We start from the raw sequence: 9831 nt of genomic DNA on the forward strand, positions 1-9831 counted from the left end.
CTCCCAGACACCTGACACTCCCCCAGACCCCCCACTATCGGGTCTCCTAATCAACTGCCGTTCAGCATTCAAACATGCAGCCGATATCGCTGACCTCATCCTGCTCAAAAACCTGGACTTAGCCATTCTTACTGAAACCTGGCTAAATGAATACTCCTCCCCTTGTTTGGACTTATTAGTCCCCCCTAATTACAACATTGCCAGGCTAGATAGGCAATCTAGCAGAAAGGGCGGAGGCATCGCCTGCATCTACAGATCCTCCCTGCTGGTCAAGGAACTCGGAACGCTCACTACCGACTCCTGTGAGTACCTTGCCCTCTCCCTCTCCAACAACGCCCTACATCTTGGTAACTTGCACATCTTTTACCACCCCCCAGGCTCTAATGACTCTTTCACCGATCCCCTACTGGAAGTCGTCACCTCAAAAATTTCCTCTAATTCCAAAGAGATCTTCCTCGCTGATTTCAACCTACATTGGAATGACCCCAATGACCCTTACGTCAATACCATCAAAGACCTCCTAAATGACCAAGCCCTTACTCAATCCTGCTCTCTACCAACTCACTCAAAAGGAGCCACCCTGGACTGAATCATATCCAAGGAGTCAGTGGTCAAAATCATCTCGATAGACCCTTGTGACTGGTCCGACCACCACACCATATCCTTCATCTTACCCGGATCACTCAAGACTAAGCCCCTTCAACCGATGATTCCCAAACGCTGGATTAGGGACACCAAAAACCTGGACCTTACGAAGCTGGAGACTCGCTGCAAACTTGACCTCTACCCGACCTCGAACACAACCTCAATCAATGACCTCTATGATCACTACTCGGCATCTATGTCAAACATTCTAGACAACCTTGCCCCTCTGAAACTAAAGAGAACACAAATCAAAGACAGAAACCCCTGGTTCTCCGCCTCCCTCAACTCAGAGAGGAGATCCCTACGTCAAGCCGAAAGAATCTGGAGACAGCACCCGTCTGCTGAGCACCTTAAACTTCTCCGACGGGCCAGAAACTCCTACAACAGACATATCCTCAATTCAAAAAAAGAATACTTCAGAGCCGAATTGGGCAATGCCACGAATAGACCCCGCAAGCTCTTTGAATTGGTTAAACACCAATCAAACAAGCTGGCCAAAACCCCTAAAGAATCCCCGATACCTCTTATATCTTCGGATGAATTCTCGCCGAAAAAACTGCCTCCCTAGGAATCGAACTCAGCACCATCTCTTGCTCTCAACCCCCCCATGACCAACTGCCTCCCGCTGCACCCTCTTCTCTGACCTTACCCAAAAACGAAGCTTGCTGGACTAACTTCGAAGTCTATGACGAAGACTCCATAGCTAAAATCCTCTCTACATTAAACCCTAACAACCACTTCAATGACCCGCTACCGTCCAACTGCCTAGCTGCGGCCTCCCGTGCCATTGTTCCCTGCTGGACCGCGATGATCAACGCCTCTCTCCAGCAGGGATCGATTCCGGACCCCTTGAAAGCCGGCCAAGTCCTTCCTATTCTAAAAAAAACCAACGCTTGACCCAGCCTCACCAGACAATTTCAGACCCATCTCCAATATACCCTTACTAGCCAAAGTGTTAGAGAAATGCGTACAATACCAGCTTAGTCAACACATCAACAACTACCATCTTCTGGATGACTTCCAATCGGGATTCAGACCAGGGCACAGCACCGAAACTACCATGCTCCACATTGTGGACGACGCCCTCCAAGCCCTAGACCAAGGCAAAACATGCCTCCTAATCCTTTTAGATCTATCTTCCGCCTTCGACACGGTCAATCATGAAAAACTACTTGAAAGCCTTAAATACAGGATGGGTATGAATGGCGTTGTCCTCGAATGGTTCAGGTCCTTCCTCCACAACCGATCTCAAAGATTCCTCATTGACGGCAACCTATCAGCTCCCACCCCGGTCACGATTGGAGTCCCTCAAGGCTCAACCTTGTCTCCTACCCTCTTTAATCTTTACTTAGAGCCTCTCACTGAAGTTCTTCGCTCCGCCAATATCTCCTACCACATGTACGCGGATGACACCCAAATATACATCAATATCTCTTCACTCAAGGAGGTCCTTGCCCTGAACGAAACCCTGAAACTAACCGTTCAGTGGCTCGCCACTAACCAACTAAAACTCAACGCCAAGAAAACTGAATTTCTCCTGATCTCCCCCTCCAAAGCCAACCCGGAGCTACAGGAGTGGTTCAAGGCCATCACAGCTCTAAATTGCCAGCCGACCATTGTGGACTCCGCCAAATCACTGGGCATATTTCTGGACTGCAACCTGAACATGCGTGACCACATTAATTCAATGGCCAAGGCAGCCAGATTCCACCTGAGCTACCTCTGGAAATTAAAACCCTTCATCGAAGCTCCGGATTTGAAAATGGCAGTCCAAGCCCTAGTCATATCCAGGCTGGAATATGGATGCTCCACCCTCACAGGCCTACCCAAGAGCTCCCTGGCACGGCTAAAAGCCTGTCTCAATGCGGCAGCCAGACTTCTCACCGGCACCAGGAAATTCGACCACATCTCTCCACATCTGAAAGCCCTAAACTGGCTCCCTCTAGAGGCCAGAATACAGTTGAAACTGGCATGCATTACCCACAAGGCCTTATACGCAAACTCCCCTGCTTACCTGTCACAGAAACTGGTGCTATCGGGAGGAAACAGGAACTCTCGATTCACTAACAGTCTCCTGCTCCGGCCCGCCCACTTTCGTAAAAAAAGAACTTACAATAGGGCTTTCTCCGGAGCAGCACCAAGAATTTGGAATTCCTTCCCGCCCGATATCAGAAGAATCCCCTCTCTAGCTCGCTTCAAGAAGAAGGCCAAAACCTTCCTCATGGGTGAATTCCTGTACTAAGACCCCTTCTCAGCCGCTATGACTCGCTGCCTGAGTCCAAGACTATTGCGTCTTCCGCAACTCTACAACCGGACACCATTGTGACTTCAGGGGGCCACGGTTTCTGCCAAGCCTAGCTGTACTTTAACCTCTCATTTATGTCCCCTTGCCCCAATGCTCCCACATCCCCCCCCTCTATATTGTATATTTCTCTGCTTTTAGAGACTTCTGTTTCTGCTGTTTTTTTATTGTCTTGTTTTCTTCCCTGTAACCATGTAAAGCGCTCTGATACCCGCACGGGTCATGTTCGCGCTCTATAAAACATTAAAATAAATAAATAAATAAATAAAAATCCAGTGACATATAGTTTCAAATATATCTGCTTGGTCATTTATTGTGTAGATTATTCTCTGATACCGTGCCACCATCGACATTTCTCTCAACTAATTTTCAAGTGTCTCAGGTGTCATTGACTTCCACTTTTGCAATAACATATTTTAGATACCGTTGCAGAGGGGGCGAACAATGTTCTCCAGTGTGCCGTCGTACCTGTTACATCCATGACGTCAGAGAGGATTAACCGTGACATAGACAGAGGAATGCCTGCTTCCCTAAAGTCCCTAAATTGTCTTGCGTACTTGAGTCCAATAGTCAAGTGAGCAGAGTAAGAGGTCACATTTCACATCTGAACATCTCCAGGAGTTGGAGTGATCTACTAAGCCTGTTGGTTATCATTCTGTGGTCCAGTGCCATTCATGAATACTTTAAAGAAAGTATGCTTTAGTCTTGCTTCTCTCAGGCCTGTCCTTTGTTGCTGTATTATCTTCACCCATTCCTCGTCAGCGAAATCATGAGATAACCGTTTGTGTCAACATTTAGCTTGTTATAGCTATGGTCTATAATGGTGCTGTAGAGACCAGTTATCATTCCCTGAATTGTCTCTCTTTTTTGGTTCTTCCTTACTGAAGATAATGGCAATTCATCAAGCGGGGGCTCGAGTCTTTCCTTCAGACTGTGTTGTAATTGCACGTACCTCAATGTTTTGGATGGTTTTAATGCATACTCAAGTTGGAGGTCTTTAAATGATTTGATGTGTCCCTCTCTTATCATCTCCTTTATATTTCACTTCTGCTTCTGATCCTTCAGTCCAGTGAAAGTCACATCAGCCTATTTTATCTTAGCATTTCACCACAGTGATGCATCCACTTGAAGATTCTTTTCTAATGTTCTATCAACAGGAGGCCACGAAAAGTTAATGGAAGATGTAAGCGGATTATTATGTCCCTTGGTCTTAAGGTAATGTATCATATTTGAGGTCCTCCATAGGAGTTTTCTTTAACTATTGCAGTTCAGGCTGTTGCCTGGTCTCAATGGAGGAAAATCTGCACTAACTGAAGTAGCCTATATGCTTTATAGCAGTAGAGCATGTACGGTAAGCAAAGTCTATCCGCTTCTGTAGCTGAATGCAGTTTGACATCTCAAGTCATGGCGAAATGTACCCCAAATGAAGAGCCTGATTAAAGATTGAATTGAAGTAAGAACATTAAGAGATATCAATATTGCCAACATCCCAAAAATGAAATCTGGCAGATATTTCAATTTTTATGACTTAAGCCTTACCTCATAAAAAAAGGTTCAATGACGCCTATTTTGAAAAGTATTGTTTGGCCTGCTTTAAACCACTCTACTGCAGAGAAATCGTGAGATGGTCAAGATGTCACCCGGTTTTGTACCAAGTCCCCTGTCCAGGAACTGATTCCACAGCTGACCCCAATGTACCCCAGATTTCCAGGGCTGCTGGCGATGCCGCAACTGGCAGAAGCATTAAAGGAAGCCATGTAGTGCATCTTTGGCACCCTGCAGCTCTATCGGGAGTATGGCTTACAGCTGGCCGGTCTACCTTTTGTGCCTTCTTTGCCTCCTGCACCCACTTTGGGTTCAGCTTTGACTCAGGAGCCAACTGCACATCTGGCACCATGATCAATGCCAGTTCCTGCCACGTTAAAGATGCCACTAATGGTGGAGAAGGATGTCGATCCTGTTGTTTCTATCCAACTCCAAAGCAAACCCCTCTTGACCTCAACTGAGGTTACATCCTGACAGTCCAGACCTCACTTTGTCTCGGACGAAACTACACCTTTGCTTATGAGCTGCCTCAGGGAGCTTCAACTTCTTTTCCGATTGGATTAGGACCAAAGCCTGACAGTCGTTTGACGACAATTGAGATGTTTGGGTTGAATTTCCTCCACAATATAACAGTTTCTATCTGTACCTTCAAGGGGCCAGGGAACCTAACAATTCACCTGATACAGTGGTGATGTTCTAATCTCTCCCTATAGCCACATTTGATTTACCAAGTTCCAGGGTGACTCTGGAGAGTTTAGAGAAAATGCAGATTTTGGTGCTATTGGACACATGCGGTGAGTTGAATGCTACCATGTGGCCTTGAATTTTCACCTTTGCAAAAACGTATCTATCCTCTTCATCAGTGCATTTCTTAATTACTCTGATTGAGAGCTTCTTATGGATGAGAATAGCCACACCTCTCTTTTGCCTGAGACAAAGTCCGGTTTCCACCCCCTCCCCAACTACAGGTGTGGTATATATCACCCTCCCTACCAAGTCAAGCTGATTGGGCCACTCGTTTGCTCCTGGCCTCAACTGAGTAACTTGCTTTTGATTGTTTCATGGCGCTGACGGAGTACCTGGGTTACGCAGCAGCATTGCTCAGTGGCAGAAGCTGCTCACCCCGGCCCTCCCTCATTCATAGCTAGATCAGTGATCTTGCCCCACATGGCCCACCTGGGCCACTCAGAGTAATTTATACTCCTGATCTTCCCATTGCCCTTGGCTCATGCTGCTCACCTGGGCCGAACTGAGAAATGTATATTCCTAGTCTTCTTTCTCATGTAAAGGGCATTTATAAAGCACTCTGTTACTCCAGGGAGTGGCCTGGCTCTCAGCACCTCAAGTGTTGACTGTCTGAGAGACCTAACCATTAATCCTGATTAAAAAGCCATGTTTTTCTTCTGAAACTGGGAAGTGGCTGAAATGTTCTGTAACTCCAGAGGGAGTTTGTTCCATGGTGAAAGTACTAAGACTTCCATCCTTTCTGGACTGTTGGATCCTTGGTATTTTGGCCAGAAATGGTTGGCTGAACATAGGAGCCTAGATGGAACATAAACACAAATCCTGGCTCGGAGGTATCCAGCACCGAACAGAGGGAGGAACCTATGTAGCAGAGGCAGGGACTTGAAATGGATCCTCTTCCTAATAGGAAGCCAGTGCAACACCTTTAAATGTGGGGATACATGTTCTCAATGGCAACCTGAGAAGACTATGGGCTGCTGTGTTTTGGACCACCTGCAAATTACTGGTCAAATAGTCAGGCGCCCAAAATACAGTGCGCTACCGTACTCAAGCTTACATGTTATTCGGGCATATACTACCTGTTTCCAAGCCGAGAAGGAGAGAAAGTGCAGACACTTTCTTAGCACATGCAACAGACCAAACCAAGTCCCTACCACTGCTTTAACCCGAGGTAGAAAAGAGAGCTCACCATCAAACGTAATGCCTAGATTCTTAACAGAGCTAAAGGGGCGTAATGAAGGAGGAACATCTGCCGGCCAAAGGGACTGCCAAGGCTCAAATGTCCTTACACCAAAGAAGAGTAGCTCAGTCTTTTCAGCATTACATTTGAACTGGTGGTGTGTCAGTCATTGAAAAACTGTCAGGTTCTAATGTTTTCACCAGGAAACACTGCCTGCCCCAGGAAAAGAGTAGCTGGGTGTCATCAGCGTGGGAGATTACTTTTGCTACCAGGGCCTCTGCCAAGAAAGCAAGAAGGCTGAGATAAATATTAAATAGAGTAGGGCTCAATGCCAAGCATTGAGGCACTCTCACTTGCAGATCACAAGACCCCGACAAAAAATGAGGGTACCAGACCTCTTGGCCTCTTCGCTCCAGGAACAAAGCCATTCATTCCATCTTAGGCCCCATAATTCCAATAGCTTGAAGACCGGCCAAGAGTGTGGTTTTGGATATTGTGTCGAAGGCTGCTGAAAGATGTAGCATTATCAACACAGCCCAGCCCGACATCTAGAGTACCCCTTACATCACAGATGCACATCTGGGTCACCCCTGCCACATTTTTGAATTCTCTTAAAAGCAATAGCGTCTACCCCTCCATTGTGGTCCCATTCCTTCCTGACTGGGGATGTTTTCTTTCCCTGACCACTGGGTTCTTCCTGTGGTTGGTTCTAAAAGTCTGCTTATCAACGGGAGAGAGGTCAAGCTACTTGGGATCAGGAACGTGGATTGGAGAAAAGGGGAACTTTGTCTCTTGGGGAGACTGTTACTGTTGTATTTTATGTAGATTCTTTTGTTTTGCACTGAATGCATATTATCCTGTGCCTTGACTTACTTCCTGTTGAATGATTCATTATTAGGGGCACGATGTCTGGGAGGAAAGGGCGTTTGGGCAAAAGGAAAGGACAGAACCCTGAGCTAGTCCAATTACTTAATCTTGTACTGACTAACTCGGAGGTTGAGGGTAGGTCCACCAGTTCTTTAAAGCAGAGCAGGACGTCTAGGGTGGTCAGCCTTCCCTGGCTGTTCCATGTACATCCACGGTCTGTCTTTCTCCCTGCTAAGAAAAGGTCCAGGTAGCAGGCAACACACAGTCATCCACCTGAGCGGTTTGATCATTCCGAGCAGGGAGCACCTCAGCTAGTAGCGTAAGCTGGGGCACCGGAGGCAGAGGCCAACTCTCCTGGGAGGGATTCCTGCTCCTGTTGAATCCTCTTGCACACAGCAGCCACCCAAGGGAGCTTCATCACCACCTATGGTGCTTCATAGTACTGCCCTCGGGCTGGAAGGTCCAACCAGGTACTTCGTGCTTCAGGTGATAATATACATTCCTTGAAAGACACCTTGGTTCCAAAAGGCTGGCTGGTAGGTTAGGCCCCGTCAGGGGGGGAGGGGTCCACCAGCCATAAAGACAGTCAGGATACCCTCATCGTCCCAGCAGGATACATCACTGTTCGAAGGCAATAAAACCCTCCAGAGAATACTTCCTATGTATTAACATCAGTTGTCCAATTAGTCTCCAGTTAGCAGCCAACGCTGATACGCCTGTTCCTAGCTCTTCACTAACCTCCCCATGAGCTCCCCATCTCAACTTGGTCTTGAGCACCATTCCCAATTTAAGGAAACATGTTGATGCTATAGCGGCTGACCTTGGAAAAAAGGGTGATGGGCCCCAAAGTAAAATGGGCTGAAAGAATAAGGCATCTGGATATAAGTACCCTCCCACTTCAGCTACTCCAGGTAAAAGAGGGACGGGAGTGGCTGAAAGGGGCGAGGTTGCCTCTATGAAAGGTATTGGTGGGCAGTAGACCATTCATTGTAAGCCAGGTAAGATGGCAATGCATGTCCCAGCGCAGGTCAAAGTGGAGATTTGGAAGGGAGACTTTTTGGATGTGTGTTCCCTGATATGTGCGAAAAGAAGGGACTTAAAGGCATGGGAGAAAGATGAGAAGGAGGCCACCAAAGACAAGGTTGATGAGAGAATTACTAGTTGATTATTTGGTATCAATGTTTACATGAGTGTTATGCTTGAGAATATCCGTAATTAGCAATCGCCATGATTTTCTAGTCAAACAAACTTTTTAAGTCTCACCATGTTTATGGGCGGCCTCTCCTGGCTTGACTATTCAGTGATTTCAGGTGGGCCAATATGTTGGATCCTGAAATTGGGTAGGATCAGACCAAAGTTAATGCATGACTAGAGAATTTCAATATTAATACCCCCCATTAAGCAGCCTTTTCTCGCACAACATTTGGCTGGGGACATAAATGGAGCCACTGGGCCTTTAACAGAAAAGTGGGAATTCTTCCAGCAGGGTCATACAAATTCACACGTGTGGTCCATCTGCGGCCTGGCCTCCCACCGAGAGTTTAAGCACATCAAGAAATACAAAAAAAAAGGTAAATCCCCTGTTAAATCCTCAAGCTAGAGAAGTCTTGCCCACAGCGTTCCAGGTTAATAAGGTGCTGCCTTGTCTTATTGTGTGCCCTGATAGACAAGCAAGACATGTATTTTGGTTTTTCATTTGGTTTCAAGATTCCAGCTTTCAGTGTTGTGCCCATCACCCACGGTGGCAATCAACTATCCATGCAAACTCATGCAGGGGTTGTAGCAGAGAAACCTCTTAAGGAGGGCTCACTTGGTACACCTGCAGGCTGTTTCCAACCCCGCTGTTGGATTCATTTGTGTGCTCCCCGCTGAGAGTGGTCCCCAATAGAGAGCCAAGCCGGTTCAGACTCCGTCATAACCTAACTGCCCCGGAAGGGGAATCAGTCAATGATGTAATATACTCTCAGGCTTGTTCAGTGAGGTATTCAACTGTTAAACAAGCCTTGGTGAGGAGGTTAGGTCCGGAGATCCTGTTAGCAAAAACAGACATTGAATCTGCACTTAGAGTCCCCCCCGGCACCCAGATGACTCCCACCTCTTAGGTTTTCAATTTGGGGGCATGTATTACTACAACAGGTTGCCTATGGGTTGCTCCGTGTCCTGCTTTTCGAGCAGTTGAGCTCCACATTGAAATGGATCTTTACAAAGAAACGTGCCCACCAATATCTCATCCCCTACCTAGATGATTTTCTCCTTATGGGGCCACCTCGTTCAGATGTATGCAGGTCTGCATTGGATGCTTTAACTGCGTTACTCCAATACCTGGGCATGCCCCTGCTCCTGACAAGATAGTTGCTTCATCAACATTGATCAACTGATGCTCTGTCCCAACCCAAGTTGCAGGACTTACGGAGTTTTCATTCGTAGGCTGCCTTGAAGATGACTGAAATTCCAGAGAATGTATGAAAGATTGGTGCCCCACATTACTGGGTTTAGGGGTGGCTTCCCTCTCTAATCACACATTAAGGCCTCATAGAAGGCCACAACA

The sequence above is a fragment of the Triturus cristatus genome, chromosome 7 (assembly GCF_964204655.1).
Source record: "Triturus cristatus chromosome 7, aTriCri1.1, whole genome shotgun sequence".
NCBI classification, from domain to species: Eukaryota; Metazoa; Chordata; class Amphibia; order Caudata; family Salamandridae; genus Triturus; species Triturus cristatus.